The sequence below is a fragment of the Cryptomeria japonica genome, unplaced genomic scaffold (assembly GCF_030272615.1).
Source record: "Cryptomeria japonica unplaced genomic scaffold, Sugi_1.0 HiC_scaffold_148, whole genome shotgun sequence".
NCBI lineage: Eukaryota > Viridiplantae > Streptophyta > Pinopsida > Cupressales > Cupressaceae > Cryptomeria > Cryptomeria japonica.
Window position 1 is genome coordinate 230,001 of NW_026728970.1, and position 15,000 is coordinate 245,000.

At 60.0% G+C, this 15,000-nt stretch overlaps 1 non-coding gene across 1 annotated transcript; it reads left to right on the plus strand.

Annotated features, from left to right (window-relative positions):
• The first annotated feature begins 11,107 nt into the window (after positions 1-11,107).
• On the plus strand, positions 11,108-11,226 carry LOC131866484 (5S ribosomal RNA). The gene has a single exon (XR_009365090.1). It is a non-coding gene; the product is annotated as a 5S ribosomal RNA (ribosomal RNA).
• The last annotated feature ends 3,774 nt before the right edge of the window (positions 11,227-15,000 follow it).

Consider the following 15,000-nt stretch of genomic DNA (forward strand, 5'->3'; position numbering starts at 1 on the left):
GCTGTGAGGAGAGGAGGGATGCAGCCAAGAAAGCAATCAGGGCTCGAGGCAAGGGATGCATCAAGGATAGCAATCATGTTGTGAGGCGAGATTCCAAAGGCTAAACGTGAGAGGCTGCAGGGTCGACTCAGAGAGGTCTATGCATGTGAGAGGCTGAAAGCAAGGTCGACTCGGAGCGGTCTATGCATCGGGCGCGCTTGGGGCGACTACCAGTGCCAACCCCTTATCCCGCGACGCGTCCGACAAAGAGAACGTTCCAAGGCGGCAGAGGAGGTTACCAGCCGAAGGATGCAGTAGCAATAACAGGTATAGTTCCGCGGCGGCCGAGAAGACTCACCGCATAGGAATCGGGATGCGAGGCGAGGGATGCGGCGGGAAGGCCCCGACGGCTAAACGGAAGAGGCTGCAGGGCCGCCTCGGAATGGTCCAAGCATCGGATGCGATTGGGACGACTACCAGTGCCAACCCCTTATCCCGCGATGCATCCGATACACAGATAGTTCCAAGGCGGCCGAGGAGCCTCACCGCATATCAATCGGGGTGCGAGGCGAGGGATGGGGCGGGAAGGCCCCAACGGCTAGACGGAAGAGGCTTCAGGGCCACCTCGGAATGGTCCAAGCATCGGACGCGCTTGGGGCGACTGCCAGTGCCAACCCCTTATCCCGCGATGCGTCCGATACACAGATGGTTCCAAGGCGGCCGAGGAGCCTCACCGCATAGCAATCGGGGGTGCGAGGCGAGGGATGGGGCGGGAAGGCCCCAACGGCTAGACGGAAGAGGCTTCAGGGCCGCCTAGGAATGGTCCAAGCATCGGACACGCTTGGGGCGACTACCAGTGACAGCCCCCTATCCCGCGATGCGTCCGATACGAAGATGGTTCCAAGGCGGCCGAGGAGCCTCACCGCATAGCAATCGGGGTGCGAGGTGGGGGATGCGGCGAGATGGCCCCAACGGCTAGACGGAAGAGGCCACAGGGCCGCGTCGGAATAGTCCAAGCATCGGACGCGCTTGGGGCGACTACCAGTGACAACCCCTTATCCCGCGATGCGTCCGATACGAAGATAGTTCCAAGGCGGCCGAGGAGCCTCACCGCATAGCAATCGGGGTGCGAGGTGGGGGATGCGGCGAGATGGCCCCAACGGCTAGACGGAAGAGGCTGCAGGGCCGCCTCGGAATAGTCCAAGCATCGGACGCGCTTGGGGCCACTACCAGTGACAACCCCTTATCCCGCAATGCGTCCGATACGAAGATAGTTCCAAGGCGGCCGAAGAGCCTCACCGCATAGCAATCGGGGTGCGAGGTGGGGGATGCGGCGAGATGGCCCCAACGGCTAGACGGAAGAGGCCACAGGGCCGCCTCGGAATAGTCCAAGCATCGGACGCGCTTGGGGCGACTACCAGTGACAACCCCTTATCCCGCGATGCGTCCGATACGAAGATAGTTCCCAGGCGGCCGAGGAGCCTCACCGCATAGCAATCGGGGTGCGAGGCGAGGGATGCGGCGAGATGGCCCCAAAGGCTAGACGGAAGAGGCTGCAGGGCTGCCTCGGAATAGTCCAAGCATCGGACGCGCTTGGGGCGACTACCACTGCCAACCCCTTATCCCGCGATGCGTCCGATACACAGATAGTTCCGAGGCGGCCGAGGAGGTGGGGGATGCAGCGAGATGGCCCCAACGGCTAGACGGAAGAGGCTGCAGGGCCGCCTCGGAATAGTCCAAGCATCGGACGCGCTTGGGGCGACTACCAGTGACAACCCCTTATCCCGCGATGCGTCCGATACACAGATAGTTCCGAGGCGGCCAAGGAGCCTCACCGCATAGCAATCGTGGTGCGAGGTGGGGGATGCGGCGAGATGGCCCCAACGGCTAGACGGAAGAGGCTGCAGGGCCGCCTCGGAATGGTCCAAGCATCGGATGCGCTTGGGGCGACTACCACTGCCAACCCCTTATCCCGCGATGCGTCCGATACACAGATAGTTCCAAGGCGGCCGAGGAGCCTCACAGCATAGCAATCAGGGTGCGAGGCGAGGGATGCGGCGAGAAAGCCCCAACGGCTAGAGGGAAGAGGCTTCAGGTCCGCCTCGGAATGGTCCAAGCATCGGACGCGCTTGGGGCGACTACCAGTGACAACCCCTTATCCCGCGACGCGTCCGATACACAGATAGTTCCAAGGCGGCCGAGGAGCCTCACCGCATAGCAATCGGGGTGCGAGGCGAGGGATGCGGCGAGAAGGACCCAACGGCTACACGGAAGAGGCTTCGGGGCCGCCTCGGAATGGTCCAAGCATCGGACGCGCTTGGGGCGACTACCAGTGACAACCCCTTATCCCGCGACGCGTCCGATACACAGATAGTTCCAAGGCGGCCGAGGAGCCTCACCGCATAGCAATCGGGGTGCGAGGCGAGGGATGCGGCGAGAAGGACCCAACGGCTACACGGAAGAGGCTTCGGGGCCGCCTCGGAATGGTCCAAGCATCGGACGCGCTTGGGGCGACTACCAGTGACAACCCCTTATCCCGCGACGCGTCCGATACACAGATAGTTCCAAGGCGGCCGAGGAGCCTCACCGCATAGCAATCGGGGTGCGAGGCGAGGGATGCGGCGAGAAGGACCCAACGGCTAGACGGAAGAGGCTTCGGGTCCGCCTCGGAATGGTCCAAGCATCGGACGCGCTTGGGGCGACTACCAGTGACAACCCCTTATCCCGCGACGCGTCCGATACACAGATAGTTCCAAGGCGGCCGAGGAGCCTCACCGCATAGCAATCGGGGTGCGAGGCGAGGGATGCGGCGAGAAGGACCCAACGGCTAGACGGAAGAGGCTTCGGGTCCGCCTCGGAATGGTCCAAGCATCGGACGCGCTTGGGGCGACTACCAGTGACAACCCCTTATCCCGCGACGCGTCCGATACACAGATAGTTCCAAGGCGGCCGAGGAGCCTCACCGCATAGCAATCGGGGTGCGAGGCGAGGGATGCGGCGAGAAGGACCCAACGGCTAGACGGAAGAGGCTTCGGGTCCGCCTCGGAATGGTCCAAGCATCGGACGCGCTTGGGGCGACTACCAGTGACAACCCCTTATCCCGCGACGCGTCCGATACACAGATAGTTCCGAGGCGGCCGAGGAGCCTCACCGCATAGCAATCGGGGTGCGAGGCGAAGGATGCGGCGAGAAGGACCCAACGGCTAGACGGAAGAGGCTTCGGGTCCGCCTCGGAATGGTCTAAGCATCGGACGCGCTTGGGGCGACTACCAGTGACAACCCCTTATCCCGCGACGCGTCCGATACACAGATAGTTCCAAGGCGGCCGAGGAGCCTCACCGCATAGCAATCGGGGTGCGAGGCGAGGGATGCGGCGAGAAGGACCCAACGGCTAGACGGAAGAGGCTTCAGGGCCGCCTCGGAATGGTCCAAGCATCGGACGCGCTTGGGGCGACTACCAATGACAACCCCTTATCCCGCGACGCGTCCGATACACAGATAGTTCCGAGGCGGCCGAGGAGCCTCACCGCATAGCAATCGGGGTGCGAGGCGAGGGATGCGGCGAGAAGGACCCAACGGCTAGACGGAAGAGGCTTCAGGGCCGCCTCGGAATGGTCCAAGCATCGGACGCGCTTGGGGCGACTACCAGTGACAACCCCTTATCCCGCGACGCGTCCGATACACAGATAGTTCCGAGGCGGCCGAGGAGCCTCACCGCATAGCAATCGGGGTGCGAGGCGAGGGATGCGGCGAGAAGGACCCAACGGCTAGACGGAAGAGGCTTCAGGGCCGCCTCGGAATGGTCCAAGCATCGGACGCGCTTGGGGCGACTACCGTTGCCAACCCCTTATCCCGCGATGCGTCTGATACACAGATAGTTCCGAGGCGGCCGAGGAGCCTCACCGCATAGCAATCGGGTTGCGAGGCAGATTATTGGGAAGGGAACCCCCTGGGATGCGGCTCAAGCAGTGCCCAAAGGGACTGGAATGCGGAATCACATCGAGAGACCCAAATGCTATACGAGGGCTCAAATCGAATTATCGATTTGGCCACGACATGGACGCATCGGAACGACTACCTTTGCCGAACCACTCGCAATTGCATCCATACCGAAACCAATAGACATTTCCGTTAGAGCCCTCGCATAGCATTCGGGAATCTCGCATGCCCCTCTAAATCGACCAATGCTGGCGCTCAATGAAAATCCGAGCGCTACCACCGTTCGAGCGCCAGCATTGGTCGAGTTAGAGGGGCACGGGGGAGAATGCTCCAGTCAACACCTCCCCTATATAAGTTATTTGTCCGATTCTCGCACAACCGTAGTCTGCCTCGTCGAATCAAACAACGGTCCCAGATTCCGACTTCCGTTCCGTAGAGACCCAAAAGCTAGATGGAGGCTCGCAAGAAAGAGAGTCGGCGCATAGCAATCGGGTTTCTCGAACGTTTAGGGACCGAGCTCACTTGCGGATAGGGCAAAATCCGCCAAGCAACCCAAAAGCTAGACGGGGGCTCGAATCGAATCGCCTAGGCGGCCACAACAACGACGTGTTGGATCGACTACCAGTGCCAAACCATTCAGCAAGACTAGTCTGTGTCGAGGCCGGATAGAGATTCTCAGAGAGCGCCCGCATAGCATTTAGGAGACCTGCCGCGTCCCTCACACTCGACAAATGGTGGTGCACGTTTATAAATCCGAGCGATCCCAACCCTTTCAAGCACCAACATCGGTCGAGATAGAGGGGCACGGAGGGGGCTGCGTGAGACAACACAGTCCCCTATATAAGTTATTTGTCCGATTCTCACACATCCGAAGAATGGTCATCAAATCGGACAACAGCCCAAACTTCCGACTTCCGTCCCAGAAAGCCCAAGAGCTATCTAAAACGTTCATGGCCGGAACTCGATCGCGGCTATACCAGTCCGCCAAGCAACCCAAAAGCTAGACTGGAGCTCTAGTCGAATCACCTCTGTGGCCATTGCAAGGACGTGTTGGAGCGACTACCATTGCCGAACCATTCCGCAGGTCGAGTCCATACCAAGGCCGCATAGAGATTCACGATGAGCTCCTGCATAGCAATCAGGAGACTTGCCGTGTCCATCACAATCGATAAATCCTGGTGCAAGATTTTTGCATCCGAGCGCTCCAACCAGTCGAGCACCAGCATCAATCGACATAAACGGGCACGGGGGGAGGATGCTCGAGAACACTACCTCCCCTATATAAGTTATTTGTCCGATTCTCAAGCAGCCGAAGTCTGGTCATCGAATCGGGTCAAAGACCACAACTTCCGACTTTACCCACAATGCAAGTCATCGAATCGAACATCGGCCCCCGAGTCGGACTCCATGCGTATGTCAGGTCATCGGACCCAAATTCCGCCTTCCTGCGCATGGCGGGCCATCAATATCAACTCGGTCATCGGACCCAAACTCCGCCTTTTTGCGTATGGCACGCCTTCAAATCGGTCATCGGACCCAAATTCCGCCTTCCTGTGCATGGCGGGCCATCAACATCAACTCGGTCATCGGACCCAAATTCCGCCTTTCTGCGCATGGCACGCCATCAACTCGGTCATCGGACCCAAATTCCGCCTTCCTGCGCATGGCAGGTCATCGGACACAAATTCAGACCTCGCCAATATGCCTACGTATCGAATCGGTCATCGGACCCAACTTCCGACTTCATCCATACTGTAGGGTCTTTGAGGTTGGCGCGGTGCGCTCAACCCAGGGAGTCGACCCATCGAAGCATACACCTCCCCTATATAAGCTATTTGTCCGATTCCCACACCTGTGTAGTTTGCACCTCTGACCAGGACATCGACCCCAACTTCCGAACTCGACTGCAACGACGGCACCAGCGCCTTGGTGCGCACCTTGCGACGCACAGTCCCAACATTCGCCTTCCTGCACATGGCAGGTCATCGGACCCAAATTCCGACCTCGCGAGTATGCCTACATATCGAATCGGTCATCGGACCCAACTTCCGACTTCATCCATACCGTAGGGTCTTTGAGGTTGGCGCGGTGCGCTCAACCCGGGGAGTCGACCCAACGAAGCATACACCTCCCCTATATAAGCTATTTGTCCGATTCCCACACCTGTGTAGTTTGCACCTCCGATCAAGACATCGACCCCAACTTCCGAACTCGCCTCCAACGACCGAACCAGCGCCTTGGTGCGCACCTTGCAACGCACAGTGCCAACATTCGCCTTCCTGCACGTGGCAGGTCATCGGACCCAAATTCCGACCTCGCGAGTATGCCTACATATCGAATCGGTCATCGGACCCAACTTCCGACTTCATCCATACCGTAGGGTCTTTGAGGTTGGCGCGGTGCGCTCAACCCGGGGAGTCGACCCAACGAAGCATACACCTCCCCTATATAAGCTATTTGTCCGATTCCCACACCTGTGTAGCTTGCACCTCCGATCAGGACATCGACCCCAACTTCCGAACTCGACTAAAAAGACCGCACCAGCGCCTTGGTGTGCACCTTGCAACGCACAGTGTCAACATTCGCCTTCCTGCACATGGCAGGTCATCGGACCCAAATTCCGACCTCATGAGCATACCTACTAATCGAATTGGTCATCGGACCCAACTTCCGACTTCATCCATACCGTAGGGTCTTTGAGGTTGGCGCGGTGCGCTCAACCTGGGGAGTCGACCCATCGAAGCATACACCTCCCCTATATAAGCTATTTGTCCGATTCCGACACCTGTGTAGTTTGCACCTCCGCTCAGGACATCGACCCCAACTTCCGAACTCGCCTGCAACGACCGAACCAGCGCCTTGGTGCGCACCAAAAGTGCGCACTTTTGGAGGGCACTTTTGTGCGCTCCAAAGGTGCGCACTTTTGGAGGGCACTTTTCTGCGCTCCAAAGGTGCGCACTTTTGGAGGGCACTTTTTGGAGGGCACTTTTCTGCGCTCCAAAGGTGCGCACTTTTGGAGGGCACTTTTTGGAGGGCACTTTTCTGCGCTCCAAAGGTGCGCACTTTTGGAGGGCACTTTTTGGAGGGCACTTTTCTGCGCTCCAAAGGTGCGCACTTTTGGAGGGCACTTTTTGGAGGGCACTTTTCTGCGCTCCAAAGGTGCGCACTTTTGGAGGGCACTTTTTGGAGGGCACTTTTCTGCGCTCCAAAGGTGCGCACTTTTGGAGGGCACTTTTCTGCGCTCCAAAGGTGCGCACTTTTGGAGGGCACTTTTTGGAGGGCACTTTTCTGCGCTCCAAAGGTGCGCACTTTTGGAGGGCACTTTTTGGAGGGCACTTTTCTGCGCTCCAAAGGTGCGCACTTTTGGAGGGCACTTTTTGGAGGGCACTTTTCTGCGCTCCAAAGGTGCGCACTTTTGGAGGGCACTTTTGTGCACTCCAAAGGTGCGCACTTTTGGAGGGCACTTTTCCTGTGCTCCAAAGGTGCACACCTAGGTGAGCACCTTCGACCACACCTTGTAGCACACCAAACTCTGACTTTCGACTTCATCCGCAATGCAGGGTCTTTGAGGTTGGCGCAATGCGCACAACCAGGGGAGTCGACCCATCAAACCCAACACCTCCCCTATATAAGCTATTTGTCTGATTCTCATACATGCGTAGCCTGCAGGAGCAATTAGGACATCGACCCCAACTTTCGGCTTCTAAACGAAAACAAGGTCTTTGAGGTTGGTGTAATGCGAACAACTAGGGGAGTCAACCCATCAAACCCAACACCTCCCCTATATAAGCTATTTGTCTGATTCTCATACATGTGTAGTCTACAGGAGCAATTAGGACATCGACCCCAACTTTTGACTTCTTAACGAAAACAAGGTCTTTGAGGTTGACGTAATGCGCACAACCAGGGGAGTCGACCCATCAAACCCAACACCTCCCCTATATAAGCTATTTGTCCGATTCTCATACATGTGTAGCCTGCAGGAGCCATTAGGACATTGACCCCAACTTTTGACTTCTTAACGAAAACAAGGTCTTTGAGGTTGGCGTAATGCGCACAACCAAGGGAGTTGACCCATCAAACCCAACACCTCCCCTATATAAGCTATTTGTCTGATTCTCATACATGTGTAGCCTGCAACAACGATTAGGACATCCACCCCAACTTCTGAATTCGTCTGCGTTGACCGCACCAAAGGTGCACGCCTTGGTGCTCACCAAAATCCGACTTCCGACTTCTTCTGCTATGCGGGGTCTTTGAGGTTGGCGCAGTGCGCACAACCAGGGGAGTCAACCCACCGAATGCAACACCTCCCCTATATAAGCTATTTGTCTGATTCTCATACATGCGTAGACTGCAGCAATGATTAGGACATCCACCCCAACTTTTGACTTCTTAAACAAGACAGGGTCTTTGAAGTTGGTGCAGTGCACACAACCAGGGGAGTCGACCCATCAAACGCAACACCTCCCCTATATAAAGCTATTTGTCCGATTCTCATACGTGTAGTCTGCAGCAGCGATTAGGACATCGACCCCAACTTCCGAATTCGTTTGCATTGACCGCACCAAAGGTGCACGCCTTGGTGTGCACCCTGGAGTGCACTTTGGTGCTCACCTCGGTGCACACTTTGGTGTGCACCTCGGTGTGCACCAAAGGTGCGCACCTTGGAGCGCACCAAAGGTGTACACTTTGGAGCGCACCACATAGGGTCTTTGAGAGGTTGGCGCAGTGCGCACACCAAGGTGGGTGTTGAGGTGCGTGCCGAGGTGGGTGGGTGCTAGGGTGCGCTCCATGGTGGGTGCCAGGGTGGGTGCGTGCTAGGGTGGATTCCAAAGAGGGTCATAGGGTGGGTGCCAAGGTGGGTTGGTGATATAGTGGGTTCAAAGGTGGGTACTAGGGTGGGTTCCAAGGTGGGTCACAAGTTGGGTGCCAGGATGCGTGGGTGTTAGGTTGGGTGCCAAGGTGGGCTCCTGCGTGGGTGGGTGCTAGGGTGGGTTTCAAGGTGGACGCGAGGGCGGGTGCCAAGGTGGGTAACAAGTTGGGTGTTAGGATGGGTGAGTGCTAGAGTGGGTGCCAAGGTGGGTGGGTGCTAAGGTGGATGCCAAGGTGGTTCACAGGGTGGGTGGGTTCTAGGGTGAGTTCCAAGGTGGGTCACAGGTTCAGTGCTAGGGTGGGTGTCAAGGCGGGTGTCGAGGTGCCTGGGTGCTAGGGTGTGGATGCCAATGTGGGTCATAGGGTGGGTACTAGGGTGGGCTGCAATGTGGGTGCCAAGGTGGGTAACATGCTCGGTGGGTTCTAAATTGGGTGCCAGGGTGGGTGTGCACCCACCTTGCCCGAGGTGGGTGCCAAGGTGCCAGTGTGGGTGGGTGCTAAGGTGGATGCCAAGGTGGGTGAGAAGGTGGGTGATAGGTTGAGTGGTAGGATGGGTGGGTGCCAAGATGGGTCACAGGGTGGGTGCAAGGGTGGGTAGGTGCTAGGGTTGGTGTCAGGGTGGGTGGGTGCTAGGTTGGGTTCCAAGGTGGGTGCGAGGGTGAGTGTCAAGGTGGGTCACAGGTTAGGTGCTAGGATGGGTGAGTGCTAGGGTGCAAAGGTGCCAGGGTGGGTGCTAGGATGGGTCGATGCTAGGGTGAGTGGCAAGGTGGGTCCACAAGTGTCAAGGTGGGTGCCGAGGTGGGTGCCAAGTCGGCGACTGCTATGGTGGATGCCAAGGTGGGTCACGGGGTGGGTGCCAAGTTGCTAGGTTGGGTTCCAAGGTGGGTGCCAACGTGGGTGCTAGGGTGCGTGGGTTAAAGGGTGTGTCACAACGTGGGTGCCAGGATGGGTGCGCACCCACACTGGCCAAGACGGGTGCGGGTGCAAGGTTGGGTTCCAAGCCCGGTCACAGGCTGGGTGCTAGGATGGGTGGGTGCCAAGGTGGGCACCAGGGTGGGTGCACCCACCCTGGCCAAGGTGGGTCACGGGGTGGGTCCTAGGGTGGGTAACGGGGTGGGTACTAAGGTGCGTGCCAAGGTGGGTCATAGGGTGGGTGCCAAGGTGGGCACCAGGGTGGGTGTGCACCAACCCTAGCCAGGGTAGGTCACGGGGTGGTTGTCGGGGTGGGCGTCAAGGAGCCAAGGTGGGTGGCAAGTAGCCAAGTTGCGTGCCAAGGTGGGTGTCGGGGTGGGTGCCAAGGATCCAAGGTGGGTGCCAAGGAACCAAGGTGGGTGTCTGGGTGGGTGCCGAGGTGGGAGCCAGGGTGGGTCCCAAGGTGAGTGCAAAGGTGGGTGCCAGGGTCAAGGTGAGTGCCAATGTGGGTTCCAAGGTGCCAGGGTCAGGGTGAGTGCCAATGTGGGTTCAAAGGTGCTAAGTTGGGTGCGAGGTTGGGTGCGAGGGTGGGTGGGTGCCAAGGTGTGCTAGGTGGAAGCCCGGGTGGGTCGGCATCCCATGGGTGTCGAGTTGGGTGCCTGATGGGTGCTTCTTGTCAAGTTTTAGTCGTCGGGACTCATTTCGAGCCTTAGAGGTCGTTTCTTGTCCGGTTGCCCTGTCTTCGACCTGGGAACCCAATTTTGGTCCTCGGGTCCCATTTTTTTTTGTCTCGCATCCCACTTTTGGCCTGTGGCCTTTTCGGGGTCGATTCTCGTTTTGGGCATCAGAGCATGTTTCTTCTCCTAAAACCCAATATTTGTTTATTAAGTCTCGGAACACATTTTTGTTCTCGTGGACCCATCATGGGTCTTGGAACGCATTTGTGGTCCTTGGGTCCCATTTTGCATCCCGAAACTTGTGTTTTGGTGCTTGATCCCTATTTTGGGTGCCCACCTTGCACCAAGTGCGCACCCGGGGCAAACCGAGCGCCTTGGTGCACCGGGGCAAGATCGAGCGTGCACCCGAGGCGCCCCGAACATGCACCAAGGTGCACTCGGCCCACATGTGAGCGCAGGTCGTTGCGCCCGAGGTGGTGTGTGGGCACCGCGTTGCAGACGGGACACTGCACGCACACGACGCCCCCTCCAGGTGCACGCACGTAGGCCGGGCCGGGTGCACACCCGACGCCCTAGCAAGGTGCGCGCACCCGGGCAGGGCTCACACTTGGCGAACGGGGCGCACTTCGCGAGGGAGGGTGTGCACCTCGACGGGGGTGGGTGGCCGGGGTGGATTCGCACGTGGGTCGCGGTTTGCTAAGTACACACTGCGACAAGCTCATAACGGGTGCGATCATACCAGCGTTAGTGCACCGGATCCCATCAGAACTCCGCAGTTAAGCGCGCTTGGGCCGGAGTAGTACTGGGATGGGTGACCTCCCGGGAAGTCCCGGTGTTGCACCCTTTTTTAGTTTTTCGCCGGGCGTCGCAATGCTATTTGAATAAACCTTTTGCCCGTTTGCGTTCTCGTCGGGGCCGGGCCGGGCCGGGGTGCGCTGCCCGCACTACCGCGCGCGCGGGGGGCGACACCGAGCGCGCACCCGAGGCGCCCCGAGCACACAGGCCACGGTGCAACCCGGGCGTTGTGCGCGCACCCCGGTGCGCCCGAGGTGCTGCGCGCGCACCCAGGTGAAATCGGTGTGCACCTCGGCCAGTGCGCGCTCGGTCGAGTCGCGCACGTTGGCCAAGGTGCACGGTGATGTTTCTTACTCTAAGGTTCCGCACCAGACGCCCGGGACAGGTGAGCGAAGCTGGGCGGGGCCGGGTGCGCGGCCGGGGCAGGTGCACGCAGCTGGAGAGAGCTTTGGAGCACACTTCGGAGCGCACCAATGATGCGCTCCATTCAAAAGTTTCCTGAAAAGGCAAAAAAAGTTGAGATTATAGAATTTCCCACTTGAGAGATTGTAAAAAAAAAAAATTTAAAATGAAGGAAACGCGGGTGCCAAGGTGTGCGCAGCCCAGCCAAGGTGTGCGCACCAAGGCGCCCACCCTGGCGAAGGTGCACGCAAGGTGCGCACCCGAGGCAAACCGGACAATTAACCCAACTTTCGACTTCGCGCGCACCTTGGAGCGCACTTCGGAGCGCTCCTTGGTGCGCACCAATCTTGGGCACCTCGGAGTGCACCATGGCGCCCACCAAGGTGCGCACCCGGGGCAAACCGAGCTCCGACTTCGTGCGCACCTTGGAGCGCACGAAAGGTGCGCACCATGGCGCCCACCAAGGTGCGCAGCCCAGCCAAGGCGTGCGCATCAAGGTGCGCACCCTGGCGAAGGTGCGCACCCGGGGCAAACCGAGCTCCGACTTCGTGCGCACCTTGGAGCGCACAAAAGGTGCGCAACCCAGCCAAGGTGTGCGCACCCCGGTCAAACCGAGCTCCGAATCGTGCGCACCAGAGGTGCACGCCATCGTGCGCACCTTGGAGCACACTTCGGAGCCCTCCTTGGTGCGCGCCGATGTTGCGCACCTCGGAGCGCACCCGGGGAAAACAATGCAATTAACCCGACTTTCGACTTCGTGGGCACCTCGGAGCGCTCTCGGGTTCGCACCTCGGAGCACACCGAGGTGCGCACCTTTGATGCGCTGCCTTCACCAATTTCCAGAAAAGGCAAGAAAACATTGAGAAGGTGTGCGCACCGAGGTGCCCACCCTGGCGAAGGTGCACGCGAGGTGCGCACCCGGGGCAAACCGGACTCCGACTTCGTGCACGCCGCACCTTGGAGCACACTTCGGAGCGCTCCTTGGTGCGCACCAGGGCGCGCAACCCAGCCGAGGTGCCCACCCCGGCGAAGGTGCACGCGAGGTGCGCACCCGGGGCAAACCGGGCTCCGACTTCGTGCACGCCATGGTGCCCACCGCGGCGAAGGTGCACGCGAGGTGCGCACCCGGGGCAAACCGGGCTCCGACTTCGTGCACGCCGCACCTTGGAGCACACTTCGGAGCGCTCCTTGGTGCGCACCATGGTGCCCACCAGGGCGCGCAACCCCGCCGAAGGTGCACGCGAGGTGCGCACCCGGGGCAAACCGGGCTCCGACTTCGTGCACGCCGCACCTTGGAGCACACTTCGGAGCGCTCCTTGGTGCGCACCATGGTGCCCACCAGGGCGCGCAACCCCGCCGAAGGTGCACGCGAGGTGCGCACCCGGGGCAAACCGGGCTCCGACTTCGTGCACGCCATGGTGCGCACCGCGGCGAAGGTGCGCACCCGGGGCAAACCGGGCTCCGACTTCGTGCACGCCGCACCTTGGAGCACACTTCGGAGCGCTCCTTGGTGCGCACCAGGGCGCGCAACCCAGCCGAGGTGCCCACCCCGGCGAAGGTGCACGCGAGGTGCGTACCCGGGGCAAACCGGGCTCCGACTTCGTGCACGCCGCACCTTGGAGCACACTTCGGAGCGCTCCTTGGTGCGCACCATGGTGCCCACCAGGCCGCGCAACCCAGCCAAGGTGTGCGCACCAAGGTGCACGCGAGGTGCGCACCCGGGGCAAACCGGGGTCCGACTTCGTGCACGCCGCACCTTGGAGCACACATCGGGGCGCTCCCGGGTTCGCACCGGCGTTGCGCACCGTGGTGGGCACCTCGGAGCACACCAAGGTGGGCAGCGAGGTGCGCACCTTTGATGCGATGCCTTCACTAATTTCCATAAAAGGCAAAAAAAAAACGAGATTTTAAAATTTCCGTTTTGAAAGATAGTGAGAAAAAGGGAATGCTGGTGCCATCTTGAGCCCGCCCTGGTGCGCAGCCCAGCCAAGGTGTGCGCACCAAGGTGCCCACCCTGGCGAAGGTGCGCGCCCGGGCAATTAACCCAACTTCCAACTTCGCGCGCGCCAGGGTGGGAGCGCACCCAACAACCGGGCCTGGGAAGAGCCAATGCGAGAAACCCCACCAAACGCTCTGACAAAAAAAGAGGGGGCGCTCCAGTAACCCCGCTTCGGAGCGCACCCTGGGCAAACCCAGCCAAGGTGCCCACCCCGGCCAAGGTGCAGGCGAGGTGCGCACCCGGGGCAAACCGGGCTCCGACAACGTGCACGCCGCACCTTGGAGCACACTTCGTAGCGCTCCCGGGTGCGCACCTCAGAGCACACCAAGGTGGGCAGCGAGGTGCGCACCTTTGATGCGCTGCCTTCACTAATTTCCAGAAAAGGCAAAAAAAAAAGGAGATTTTAAAATTTCCGTTTTGAAAGATAGTGAAAAAAACGGAACGCGCGTGCCATCTTGAGCCCGCCCTGGTGCGCAGCCCAGGTAAGGTGCCCACCCTGGCAAAGGTGCGCACCCGGGCAATTAACCCTACTTCCGACTTCGTGCGCGCCAGGGTGGCAACCGGGCCTCGGAAGAGCCAATGCGAGAAACCCCACCAAACGCTCCGACAAAAAAAGAGGCGGCGCTCCAATAACCCCGCTTCGGAGCGCAGCCGGGGCAAACCCAGCCAAGGTGCCCACCCCGACGAAGGTGCACGCGAGGTGCGCACCCGGGGCAAACCGGGCTCCGACAACGTGCACGCAGCACCTTGGAGCACACTTCGAAGCACTCCCGGGTGCCCACCGGCGTTGCGCACCGTGGTGGGCAGCGAGGTGCGCACCTTTGATGCGCTGCCTTCACTAATTTCCAGAAAAAGGCAAAAAAAAATGAGATTTTAAAATTTCCGTTTTGAAAGATAGTGAAAAAAAAGGAACGCGGGTGCCATCTTGAGCCCGCCCTGGTGCGCAGCCCAGGCAAGGCATGCGCACCAAGGTGCCCACCCGAGGTGCACACCCGGGGCAAACCGGGCTCCGACTTCGTGCAGGCCGCACCTTGGAGCACACTTCGGAGCGCTCCTTGGTGCGCACCATGGTGCCCACCAGGGCGCGCAACCCAGCCAAGGTCTGCACACCAAGGTGCCCACCCCGGCGAAGGTGCACGCGAGGTGCGCACCCGGGGCAAACCGGGCTCCGACTTCGTGCACGCCATGGTGCCCACCGCGGCGAAGGTGCACGCGAGGTGCGCACCCGGGGCAAACCGGGCTCCGACTTCGTGCACGCCGCACCTTGGAGCACACTTCGGAGCGCTCCTTGGTGCGCACCATGGTGCCCACCAGGGCGCGCAACCCAGCCAAGGTGTGCGCACCAAGGTGCACGCGAGGTGCGCACCCGGGGCAAACCGGGGTCCGACTTCGTGCACGCCGCACCTTGGAGCACACATCGGA